Below are 14,427 nucleotides of genomic sequence, written 5' to 3' on the forward strand. Positions count from 1 at the left end.
TATCGTATACCGAATATTAAGGCGTTGTGGTTTAGGGTTGCTTTGGATAGAATTGTAAGATGAGTTTAGTCATATTATTGTTGTAAATTGTTAGATTTGTTGTTGGTGGTGGTTATTAGCTTAATTTGGAATTGTTGGGTTGGTAGGATTATAGAGGAGATGCATTCAAATCTAGTTAGCTATTTAATAAATGATTAGTTAGAATAATCTTGTTGGTTGCCTAGTCTTAATCCCTCTATTGTTGATGGTATTTTAGTTGACTAAGCTCGGGGAAGGGACTTGAGGATTAGCTTGAGGCGTAAATAAGGTATGTAAGGCTAGCCCTTCTTTCATACTTTGGCATGATCCCTTTTATATGACTCCTAAAGAACGTAAAACATAAGTATCATTCTTAGTTGGATTTGGAGTAGAGATCCAATGTCTTGTTGCGTTCATGCTATACTCTTGTTGATAATTCGAAGGAAGCTTCTGCGATACATTATACTTACATGTTCACTACAAAGCAAATGGTTAATGAAGGAAACTCTAAAACTTGTTCTCAAAATCTCTCTAAAGGGAGTTGTAATAAAAACCACTGAAAAGGGGTGTAACGTTTTGTAACTTCATTACATATTCATACCGTATATCATATGTATTGTTATTGTTCCACGATCAGGATTATGATACTCTTAAGCCGGAAGTGGTCCCGAAGGGGCATCCTAGCTAAGCGGAAGCGGATGCCCGAAGCGGGCCACATGCGACTACGGGAAGAGGTCGTCCGAAGGGACTATTGTGTTATTAGCCGTAAGCGCCGTACCGAAGGGCATATCATGACTACGCGGAAGCGGCCGTCCGAAGGGACTATTGTTGTTTATTAGCCTAAGCGGCTACGAGTAAAGATATTCTATATTTATATTGTGTATGCTAGAATTTGTGTGAGGACCATATAACATGGTTCAAGTCTTCATTCCAGTTACTCCCCGGTTGCTTTCTAAACTTGCTTATCGTTACGCTTTTCCTTGTTTTATGATTCGGTATTGCCTTACATATTCAAGACATATTCCTAATGACCCTTTCTTCTGGGGTCGTTCGTTTCATGCCCGCAGTTCGAAGATGCGGTTAGACGATCCGCCACCGGGGAGAGTCGACCTTGAGAGTCGACAACTCCACTTGCTTCGAGATCGGTTCGTTTTGGTATAATTTTGTTTGTATACATTATGGGTACGACGGGGCCCCGTCCCGTCACTTATGCACGGTCATACTCTTCTAGTAGTATGCGGACGAGCGTAAGGTGTCATGGGTCGTTTTGGCCTTGGAAACCGTTTGCTTTTGTTGTACGAGTATCGGCGACCTCGTTGGCTTGCCTTGTGATATGTTACATATATATAAGTGTGTTTTGAGATGTTTTGAGTTACCCATGGACTTTGGTATTCTATTTACAACTTTCAAACTTAGTTAAATAGACCCTATTGAATGCCATGTTTGAGTACAGGTAACATAAGTTGGGTTGTCGGGCAGGTCAAGCTCGGTCACTCGTCATGGCCCTAGGTTGGGTTGTGACACAGAATATTATACAGAATTTCTTTTAACACTTTATATTTTGAAAACAAAATATAAGATTGACAAATCAATAAGCAAAAAACAAACCAAATTCTCCCGATACTTACTGCTACCATTCTTTTTCATCGTTTTCTTTCACAAAGCGAAACCCAAAATTAGATCTTCAAAATATGTTAAATACTGATACTTGTTTGTTAGTTTGATGGTTATTATCAGGAGTGGCTCAAGGGTGAAGCTAGTAAAACCTTTGCTTTAGCCCCCCAAACTTTTGAGGCCCCAAAATTTTTATGGAGGAATTTTATGATTTTATTTTTTCTTAGACAATATTGAGGATTGTAAAAAGAAGTACAAAATTTTGTACAATAAAAGAAGGGAAAACTATCTACTTTTTAAGAGAAATATTTAGAACTTTGAACTAAATTACTCAAAATCTTCATATTATTAAATAAAGTTTTTATAACAACATCTAAGATAATGTATTTAAAAAACATGACTAACATCTTATTAACTTGAAGTATTCCTCACTATTATAAATATTAATAATAATGTTACTATGTGAAGTAAATGCAACAATTATAAAAAAACAAAAAGGCAAGACTAAATTTTTATTTTTATTTTTTATGTATGTGTATATGTTTAAGGTCTCGGATTAAAATTTAGCTATAGGCCATTAATTTTATTGAGACACCCTTGGTTGCTATACATTAGCTTGAGATCGGGGTCCTGTCTTAAAATTTCGAACCCCCAGACCTCAAATCCTGACTCCGCCTCTGTTAATATATCTATGTCCATATCAAAATACTAATTTTTGTTGAACCCATAAAGAGACATTTCATCCTATAAAGAGATTGCATCAGCCTCCATATGCAAAGATAATTCTTAGTTCACGGAAACACCCATACTAAAATATAAGAACAAAATTTGGTGAAGAAAATGATTAGGCAACTCACAGGTCCATAGCTCGATAGTAGTTTAATCCACCAGTAAAACCTGTCTGTCTAAACTTGTTGGAATAGTAGTTGAGATCCTCTTCCGACAACCAAGATGTGATAACCCAACAAGCTGACTACCAGATTTTGTAAATAGCTAGAAGAGATCTGAAATTATTTAGGCAATTGTTATCTTGAATCTTATTATTCTCATCCCCCTATTTCTCTGTTCTCGATTCTCATCCCCTTCTTCCTTTCATTGTTACTGTTTCTTACTACTTTCTTTTCTAGTCTTGTAAGTTGGTTGAGAATTTATAATACACACTAGCTTTATTTGCAACTATTATTCAAATTGTTTCATTGGTGCTTTCATCCAGAGGTCACTCATGGAGGACCACTAAGTACTCAAGGCTCATATGGATGATTCGATAAAGGTAGTGAAGAAGTCCTTCTCAAGACAACCCGCTGACATTCGAGAAATACTAATGAAGGTGGTTTCAACCAAAGCTCCGATGGGGACTCACCGTCGTGAACCAGCCATGGAGGTAGTTCGACTGGAACACCCGCCCGCAACCACCACACCCAGACACAAACTTGTGACAAAGGGAATTAGGTCAATTTCGCAGAGACAACCCTGAGGCTTGGATATTCCAAGCGGAACGATACTTTGATTTTTATAGAATGAGGAAGATCAGAGGCTGACAATAGCGTCGTTTTGTCTTAACAGCTAAGCATTGAAATGGTACAGGTGGTTATTTAGAAACAAACAACTAGTCGACTGGCCACATTTTGCAGAGAAGGTGCGAATCCCGTTCAAACAGATAACGGTCTCGAGTCGGCAGAGAGAAGGTTGGCAAAACTCCGGCAGGTTACCACTGTCTCAGAGTGCAAGGGCTGTTTGAAGCCTTCGCTAATGAGACTGATGATATTTCAAATAAGCTTATGCTTCGCCTCTTTATCTCTGGACTGAGGGAGGACATCAAAAACTCGGTATTGAGTAATGAGCCCAAAACGTTTGATGAGGCCTTAAATAGGTGTTTATATAAGAGCGATAAATTTAGTCTGAGAAAAGAACCACCCGACCAGCCTTGGTTAATAGGAGTGCACCGTAACTGCCTAACCCTAATATTTCCTCATCCTATCAAAACTCTTCTTCAGCGATAGCAACCACCAACATTAAAACGCCTCTCATATGCCGAGATTCAAATTTGCCGTGAGTGTAGACTCTGCTATTATTGTGAGGAGAAATATACACCCGACCATAAATGCAAATCACCACCCCAAGTTTGCTTCTACTTACTAATGAGCCCGATGCTGAACCAATATTACGGGAGTCATTCGTCTCCGATGACTTTTTGGCGAAGGATTTGCAATGTCTGGAGGTACAAGTACATTCTGCTATTCTTTATCATGCTTTAGCCGGTGGGCATTCTTCTTCTACACTTCGATTCCTCTTCCATGTCAATGGATCCCCGGTCCAGGTCCTGGTGGATGGGGGCAATGACCATAATTTTGTACATGAAAGGACTGCGAATTTCTTACAGCTCTCAATTGTTGCCATCCTTAATTTTGCTGTAGTAGTGGGAAGTGGCCAACGACTTAGGTGTGAAAGGGTAGTGCAACAAGTTCCCCTCAATATCTAAGGGTGCAAGCTTACACTTTACTTGTATGTACTGTCATTGCACGGAGTAGATGTAGTGCTCGGGGCGTCTTGGCTCTCTACATTAAAAAAAAAATCACAGACATAGTGAACGTATATTTGAATCTAACTATCAGGGGACTACTAACATTTGGAAGGGATTGGAACCACCCCGTGCTCAGCCTATCCAATTGCATAGTCTCCGACGATTTACAGCCACTGATGGCATCTGCTCAGCCTATCCAATTGCATATTCTCCGGCGATTTACAGCCACTGATGCCATCTCGTCGTACTATTATTTGCAGATAGTATCATCTGCGCCTACTCCCGACAAGCAGATTAATCCGATAGTTCAAGCCATTTTAGATTCTTTTGTAGAGGTCTTTCAGAAGCCTCAAGGGCTGCCCCCACTGCGAACTTAGGATCACGTTATACCTTTGGCCTCTGGCGAAGGACCAATGAATGTTAAGCCATACTGATACCCTTACTTCCAAAAGCAAGTAATGGAATAAATAGTCACTGAAATGCTTAAAAGATAGGGTAATTTGAGGCAGGACAAGTCCCTTTTCCTCCCCAGTGTTGTTAGTCCGTAAAAAGGATGGAACGTGGAGATTTTGCGTGGACTAGGGCATTAAATGCAATCACTATCCGCGACAGATTTCCCATACCAACAATTGATGAGTTATTCGATGAACTTCACGGTGCTATGTTTTTTTTTTTTGAACTCGACTTGTTGGCTGGATATCATCAAATTCGAGTTAGACCAAAAGACGTGGTGAAAACAGCTTTTCGGACTCCTGAAGGACACTACAAGTTCTTGGTCATTCCATTTGGGTTATCTAATGCCTCGTCTACTTTTCAGACAACTATGAACGAGGTGTTTAGGTTGTACCTTCGTCGTTTCGTCCTCGTTTTCTTTAACGATATACTGATCTATAGCCCTACTTGGGAAAAGCATTTGATGCACTTGCTAAAGGAGCAAGTGTCAATTTGGTCGTACCACAATCAACCATCTCGGCCATGCGATTTCCAATCAAGTTCTTAGTGTGGATCCAACAAAGATTGTCGCAATACAAATGGCCACGCCAAAAATGCGAAAGAGGTACGAAGTTTTTCATGGGCTCACCGGATATTATCTAGAGGTTTATCCACCACTATGCTGCAATAGCTAGACCTCTCAAAGACCTTTTTTCGCAAGTTTCCTTTTGCTTGGACAGACACCACTCAGGCAGCCTTTGACACTAAAGGGAAAGCTAAGCACAACCCCAGTCCTAGCTTTGCCTAACTTTTCTCAAGAATTCCAAATTTTCCTACGACGCTTCTGTGCGGTGCATTGGAGCAGTGCTTTTACAAAAGGGGCACCCAATGGCTTATTTCATCCAAAGGCTAAGCAATAGAATGCAGGGGGTTTCCACCTACCATCGGGAGATGTTTGTTATCACCCAAGCAGTTCGCAAATGGCGCCTATACCTGTTGGGTAGGAGGTTCACCATTTACCCCGACCAGCAGTCCCTCAAGAGCTTGATGAACCAAATAATTCAGAGCCCTGAACAGCAAAAGTAGTTAAATAAGTTGGTTGGCTTCGACTTTCAGATTATATACCGTCCCAACAAATTGAACCTAGCGACTGATGCTCTGTCCCGCAATCCTGAGGCGGTTTTTCTCGCTATCTTGGTAAACACTCAACCAAACACATTTAGAGTTGATTGCTCTTCAGAAAACATTGCATGACCACGCCATAACTAAATTGGGGTTCACTTTCCGAGATAGACTGTTGTTTTTTCGAGGACGTTTGGTCGTTCCAGCAGGCTCTCCTCTGCGACAGACCCTACTCCATGAATTTCACGACACCATAGTTGGAGGACATGTCAGGGTGTCCCTAACCTATCATAGAGTCGCTTCAAATTTTTATTAGAAGGGCATGAAGAAAGATGTCCACAGCTATGTAGTCTCCCGCCAAGTTTGCCAACAAATGAAAGATTCACATCAACTGCTCGCAAGTCTCCTCCAACCATTACCGTTTCCTTCGATGGAGTTTGAGGATATCGCAATGGATTTCATCACTTGCTTGCCTAGTTCTAAAGGTAAGTCCTCTATTATGATAGTTGTGGATCGGTTGTCTAAGTATAGGCACTTAATTGCACTACATTTTTCGTTCAATGCTCAGACGGTAGCAGAAGCTTTTATGGTTGGGATCATTCAACTTTATGGCCCCCGAGGTCAATTGTGACTAACTGTGACCCTCGCTTCCTGCATAGTTTTTGGCAGGAACTTAATTGACAGTAGGGCACCACTTTGGCTATGAGCACAATGTACCACCCTCAGACAGATGGTCATTCCGAGGCTCTGAATAAATGTGTGGAGCAATATCGATAATGTTTTGTTGCTGATGCTCCCACTAAATGGGTTGCGATGTTACCATGGGTGGAATACTAGTACAACACAGTATATCAGTCCTCAGCTGGGATGACTCCATTTCGGGTGTTGTATGGTAGAGATCCACATACTGTGGCTCGATACATCCTGGGCAGTAGCCTTAGTGAGATGATTGAGTCTTATCTGGTTTATAGGGATGAGGTCTTAGCTCTCCTTAAGGCTTAACTTGGCTCGTGCACAGAATTGGGTCTATGTCAAAATCAAACCATATCGCCATAACACTTTTCGCTTTCAGTAACATCCTAAACTGGGAAGACGTTACTTTGGGCCATTCAAAATCCTCAAACGCATTGGAGATGTTGCATACAAACTAGAACTACCTTACACTGCTCGCATTCATCCAGTCTTTCACATATCCATGCTCAAACTTTGTATAGGAGAACCTGCTCAACAAATCACTCCGCTGCACCTTACAGATACAACTGACATGTCACACCCCTACCCCGAGAGTATGACTTGGCAAACCGTAGGCCGGAACCACTCGACTTATCCGTTACTTTGAACATTATAAACCATAACTCAAAGAACACTCGCACGAAAAGGCCCAACATAGGATAATAGATCATTCAACACATATGTACATATGCGGACATGCGTCGTCACAACACGAGCGTTAAAGCCGAAGGCTAAAAGAAAGTATCAAGAGCTCAAAATAAGGCCGACAAGGCCACCAATATATTATACCATAACATGAACCGGTGGAGATACAAAACATTTAACTGTACACACACGTCTACGAGCCTCTACATGGAATACAAATGATCATAAGGACAATACCAAATAGACTGCAGCTCCGAAGAAAGTGGAGTGCTCCTGAGAATCCGCTGATAGAAGACCTACGGGTCTGATCCGTCTCCCTGCCTACCTGCGGGCATGAGCGCGAGCGTCCACGAAGGGACGCGCATTTACGAATAATGTCCGAGTATGTAAGGCATGAATAACAACATAATATAGATATGAAAGGTAACATGGAATATAGAGAGATAACCCGTACATTTGGATGACTCATAAGGCGATGCCATGCATGCTTAGCCTTAAAAAAACATTTTATACATATATATAGTACCATGCTCGGCCATTAAGGCGCGTGTGTCATATATATAAGTATCATGCCCGGCCATTAAGGCTCGATGTCATATATATAGTATCATGCCCGCTCGACCGAGGCTCGGTGTTATCATCATTAGCCCGCGTCCGGCAATATCATAACATGCCTACTACGTTAGGCGTGCACATCTACGTGTCATGCTCGGCCGACTATAGCGCGGCGCGTGTGAGAAAATACATACATATATATAAAGCATGCATGAGAGCCAAATAAAAGCTACGATCTATCGGGAGTGACGTAAGGCTCGTAACCTCCGATTTATGTTATGGAGCAATCATCATCGCTATATCTCACCTTGAAGGAACTATTATTATAAGGAGAGATCAACAACAATGAATAAAATCAAGAAAATCACGAAAATAACTCAACATTCTCATATTCACATTGAAATCATAAGCTTGGGACTTTTAAATATGAAACCATCATCATCGTCGTAATCATCATAGAAACATTCTCATCTTTAGTGTCGTCATTAACATTGTAAAAACATGTCCGTTGTTGTTGTCATAAAAGCTTATAGAATCATAAATTTTTTACTCGGAAAATAGGGACATTTTGGGAAACATTTATGGATTATCAAGAAAGAAGTCATACCTTTGAATCATGAACTCTAACTTTTGGAAGTAAGGAGGTTATGAAAAATATGTAGGGAATTATAACATAGGAGTTTCTAGAAATAGGACCATCGTCATCATAAAACATATTTATCTTTAGCAGCATAGGAACTCTATGAATCATGAATCTCTATCTTTTGAGAATAAGAATGTTCTTGGAAGACAATTATGGATTCACAAAAAGGGATCATGAGATATTTGGAAAACACCTATTGGATTCATAAGAAAGGAATCATGCCTTTAGAAGAAAGAGGAATAGCGTTAACATACCTGGAAGATAATTTCTCGACTCCCAACTTACTTCCTGTCTTGCAATTCCCTTAAGATCATTCGTAGCCTCGTAAGCTACATATACGACCATCCATACTATTGTTAGGCTCATCATCATACGCTCGTCTTAAACCCTTAATTAAAATTCATTTAGAATCTGCCGAAATTCGGGCAAAGATTTCCCCTGTTTATATACCTAGCCCGAAATCACAATCCAATAACCAACAACAACAAAAATACCAACATCACAACAACATTATCAACACCAATAGGCTCCATAAAACATTTCATACGATGTTTTCCAAGTTTCTCAACTATTCAACTTGTGATACAACTATTTAATAACTTTATTTTCGTATAGTTTCAAATTAATACCAATAAGGAGAGATTCATACCTTTTCTTTGTTAGAACAATAATATCTCCGATATCCACCTTGAATCCAAGCCAAAATACACCGCAAAACGATACTATAAGCGCGACTACACGTTGCTTGGACCTCGATTAATATTCTGTCACTTGAAATTATTCAAAATCCTCACTTTTATGAGGTAAATATGCCCTCTTTGCTTGGCTGAATTTTCTGGAATGTTTTGGGAATTTTTGCGAAAATGGGGTTTTTGCCCTTATATAGGTGCTAAAGTCGGTAATCGTAGCATTACCGTAGTAGCACCGTAGTGTAAAGATCTTAGAGCAGCGCCGTTTCTCGCTTCCGTCAGTACCGAATTTGTAACGTCCATAATTCTCTACTCTGATGTCGTATCGACGAGCGATTTGTTGCGTTAGAAACTAGACTCGACGAACTTCATCTTAGGCTTTTGAAAAACCTAAAAACTCCTAATATACTAGGAGATATATCCCTCCAAAATTGACTAAAAATTGACCCAAAATCCTGCCAACTTTTTTTCAAATTTTTGTCAAACTTATTTTTTTCGATTTGCTTGATCCCGAAATCTTCCGAAACTCTCCATACATGATATTTATCACTAATCATACTTGACAATGGTCATGTCCTTTGGTTCCAAGGTTGTCCTTCCCGGTTACGACTTACAAGATCATAATTCATCCTTTACTAAAACAATATACTTAATAATGCTTCGTTCCTCACACTCCAAAGTTGTTTTACCTAGCCATAGTTCGACATACTTACATTCAAATTTAACCAGTGCTTCTCCGAGGTAAGGGGTGTAACATTACAGTATCCATGATCCTTCTTTGAACCTTGAGGACAAGGTTCCTTTCCAGGAAGGGAGTATTTTGGTGACCCAACAAGCTGACTTGGACGGCACATCAGCAACCACCGTGGATACCACACTTAGCAGGAGAGTGGGGTCACAAGAAAAAGTAAACGTGTGGGAATTCCTTCAACAAGGTTAACTGATTTCATAGTGGGATATAGGTGACGAGAACGTGTAGGAGGGGCAAGGACATGTAGTACCAGATTTATAAATAGCTAGAAGAGATCTGAAATTATTTAGGTAATTGTTATCTTGAATCTTATTATTTTCATCCCCCTATTTATCTGTTCTCAATTCTCATCCCCTTCTCCCTTTCATTGTTACTGTCTCTTGCTACTTTCTTTTCTAGTCTTGTAAGTTGGTTGAGAATTTATGATACACACCAACTTTATTTGCAACTGTTGTTCATATTGTTTCACAAGATGGCAATGTAATTGGAGTATGAGGTGGACTGAGTGATGTTAAAAATTTCGCGACTAGTCTTGCAGTTAGGGGCTGACCCAACGACACGTGCCCCTCTAACTTGGAAAAAAACCATATATATATATATATACACACACCTGCAAAAACTATGATATATTTTAAAAGGACCCCTCAAACATAATTGCAAAAGTAGTTCAATTGGTAGGAGTGCCCCTGAGTGCTTACTGGTCACCATCCGAGATCAAATCTCGGCTCCAACATAATTTTTTTTAGCCTATATACTTAAATTTTCACCACTGCTACGCTATTAGTGACCGGTCCGACACGGTATTATCCCTCAATCGTCATTAAAAATTTTGTTGCCGTGTATGTTAAGATAATGGTGCCCCCGCCGTGTTAAAATCCTGAGTCCGCCTCTGCTTGCAGTATCAACACAAGCAAACTCCTCTTCTACCTCTCCACATTCATAAGAAAACAATACTTTCAAAAGGATGTGGTCAGCGACAATGATAAAGTAGCACCTGGAAATTCATCAACTTGGTGCAACAGCTAGGTTTTGTTTTTATGATATAACTTTAACATAAGAACCTTTTCGTTAAATGATAAATCAAAAAGTCATAAAATTTCTATACAGCAAGATGGTACCAAAGGATTACAAGTTTCCCGCACTGAGCTTCCAGAATTGTATTTAAATGCAAAGGCTTTCTGTTAGAAAATCGGGGGAGGAAACGCACTCTCAACCACTCAAATTTTCTCTTGAAGACAAGTGAGACAACGATTCTTCTTTTTTCACTCAACTTGACTTACGTAATCGATCATTCTCTTCAAAGAGAAGTTAGGAAAATATATTTCCACCAACTTAACTTGCATAAAAGACTACATTTTTTCTTCATATATCATATGACTATAGTACCTAAGTATTTATAGGAATGTTCTAACATGCACCTAGACTAATACATGCACCTAAATTTAATTTTATAAATTCTTTTTATCTTCCTAGTTCATGAACAATTTTCATCTTTCCTAGTTCGTGAATAAAACAAAATAATACATGTATCTAAGACTAATACATTAACCTTCCTAATTCATGAACTAAGATAATTCATGTATCACAAAAATCAAAAAGTCTTTTTCTTCTTCCAAGGCAAGGTTCACATTTCAATACTTTCATCATATTCTTTCTGTAATTTAAAAGCTTAATCTCACTCAAGCAATCTATCAATTTGCCCTTTGTAAAGTGATGTTCGGCCTAAAATGCATATATTGAGTCATTGTTGCCTAACATTTTAGTATTTTTAATCGTCTTTTGAGTATAAATTATATTATTTTGTACTTAATATCATATTTTTATTATGTAGCAATAAAACGGTATGAAGATAAAGAGACTTGAAACAAAATTGAATAAACACGGAAGAAAAAGAAGGAAACGTAAATCTACATATAATATAAAACTAGGCATAGACAAGGTGATGTGACACCTCTCTATGACCTCCATTCTTATTATTTTTTTTCTCCTTTTTTTTTGACATTTTTATTAATTTATCTACATAATTTAAGAGGCCTCATCCGTATACATTAAGTATTCCTTTGCCCACGTACAGCACTACACCTATGCAATAAATCTCAATTAAACCCTTGAATTCAGCCCACGTATCATCTTATTTGCTGATACATTGGCCAAAAACCGTTTTCCGTGTATTTAATCACCAATAATAACCCAATTTGTTCATCTACTAATTAATATCCTAGTTTGTGCCCTATATATATACAGCTTCTCATTCTTTCTTTTTGGGTATGCTATCCATCATGTATTGTGTTCTATCGTGCATTTTTACTTAGTAAAAGTATTTAGTAACAAAAATATCGTGTATAATCTTACTTTCTAAGATTTTCATTCAGTAAATTAGTTTTTGATATTTTTTATTTGATTCTAAGCAAGAACGTAACATGTCGGCTTTTAATTTATCTTTTTACAATTCTTATTTGTAGTACATCAATTTTTGCGATGTATTATTTATTGCAGGGATAACTAGAATATCAAATGATGGACAAATGAAAGTTAAAGAAGATGACTGTGGGGGGATTTGAGGAGAACGACAAAGGCATTACCACCACTAGCCACTTGACATGAATGTCCGTTTTGGTAATGCTTTTTCTTTGTTTCACTGAAATAGTTTAGATTTAGTTTTTTTTCTTTTTTTTCAATTTGACTTTGCAAAAAAAAAAAAAAAAAAAAAATGATTTGATGATATATTTTTCACGACATGCAATGTATCTAATTTTTTTGTAATCGGGATATTTAAACGGCTTAATTTTATTTATACTGATTGTTTATTTACTCCTTTCGATTTTTTCTTTCTTTGGATTCAGCTCCTCTTTGTTTATTATTTTAGCTAGGTAACTAATTTTTCTTTATTTGTTTTGATAGACGGTCACTGGAGATGTGATAAACTGTCAAAAAATAGGAACGTTGAAAAAGTTATCTACAAAATTAGTTGATTAGTTATTTCGTCGCTATTATTTTTCATGCTATATATAAGGTTTTGATTTTAGTTTTAACAGATGTCAATAAAATTTAATTTATTTCTCGATATACAATTAAAAATTAAATTTTGTATGGTTATTTATAGTTATATAAAATGTGAAATCTACGAAATTTTAGTTTTAGTTTTACCTTTTAATTTTAGTAATCCTTACAACGTTCTTGTAATAAAGGTTAAATAAGTTTTATTGGGTACGTACATTTAATAGTATATGTCATAAAAGTATATGCTTCAAATAACATAAATGTATGAATTAGCTAATGAACTAACACCAAGGGATGTTGGTAAACAAAAAAGATAGTATCTAAATTTAATATTGGGAACTAACAATCTTTTCATAATTTCACTAATATGCTAATAAATTCAATTATGCTAAGTTTGTGTCGGTTTTCTGTTTGTTCTTCTTTTTCTCCTTTTTAGCCTTTTTTTTCAACCTTTATTTCTGTTTAATGCAATTCAACTTAAATTTAGAATACAAAAGTCACAATCGAACAAGCAGCCATTTGCTTTCATTAGTAAAGTCCAACAAATAGTTGTTTCCATTTTGCATTTTATTTGATATTTCAAAAGTCTTTACTAAAGAAAAAGCTTTGTATTAAGAGCTTAAATTTAAAATGTAACGGAATGCTTCACATATTAACAAGTAACTGGGGCAGATCAACATTTTTGACATTTTGTATATTAATATTGACACCCTTATGAGTTCAAATAGTTTATAAAAGATTAAACAAAACAAGCTACCTCTTATGTTTACATTACAAGATTTTTACGTAATCCTTTTTTTTTTCCTTCTCTTTTTCATTATCCTTTTTCTGATTTTCATTCAAGTTAACATAAAGTGATATATTTCATACTCGGTCTTGACGTCTTTAACATATTCTTTCAGTCAAAAGATTATATATAACTTATCTAAAGAATCATGAATTAAAAAATAGTAGATAATAAGTAAAAACACGTTTGATTAATAAATTTTTGTTTCTTACATTAATATTATAACATTACTATTTGTTCATAGTTTATATCTTTTCACGACCGCGCGAAGCGCGGCCAAATCCACTGGTATTTAAATAAACAAGGGGTTGTGCGTTGAGACAAGAATGGAAGACCAGTATATGTCTGTTTACGTGGCTGTTTAATGTGGAAAGTCGCCTTAATGATTGGTGAATTATTGTTTAATGATGGGAATAAAACTGTGCAAAAGTCAGAATTGAAGGCAATACATTTTGACATAATAATGAGATTTTGTTCGGAGCCGCGCTTGACTTGGTCCAAGTCCGTGTAGGAGCTGGACGCACTGAAAAAAATTTCAGATTAAAACTTCTCCCATTTTATTTTGGACTCAATTATTTTGTTTGGACTTTTTCTTACACCTATTAATAGTGCATAAGACAGGGATTTTACATAACTTTGGATAAACTTAAAACCCATAGTTCAAACTTTGAACTTAGAGAGCTAGATGAGGCCGGAGTTACAGGTTTTACCTTTTCTTCTGTAGCACTCGTTTTTAAGTTTTTATTCGGATGATATGTTGTTTTTCCTCTATGTCTATGTGAAGCTGAACTCTTTAGTTCTAGGGTTTTGACATAAACATGAAAGTTGACATTTGATTATTGTGTATATCTATTGAATTTCCATCTTTGGGCTGCTTATTTATTCCTGTGCTTAATTGTTTGATTATCTGGCCAATAG

The sequence above is a fragment of the Lycium ferocissimum genome, chromosome 3, assembly GCF_029784015.1.
Source record: "Lycium ferocissimum isolate CSIRO_LF1 chromosome 3, AGI_CSIRO_Lferr_CH_V1, whole genome shotgun sequence".
Lineage (NCBI taxonomy): Eukaryota > Viridiplantae > Streptophyta > Magnoliopsida > Solanales > Solanaceae > Lycium > Lycium ferocissimum.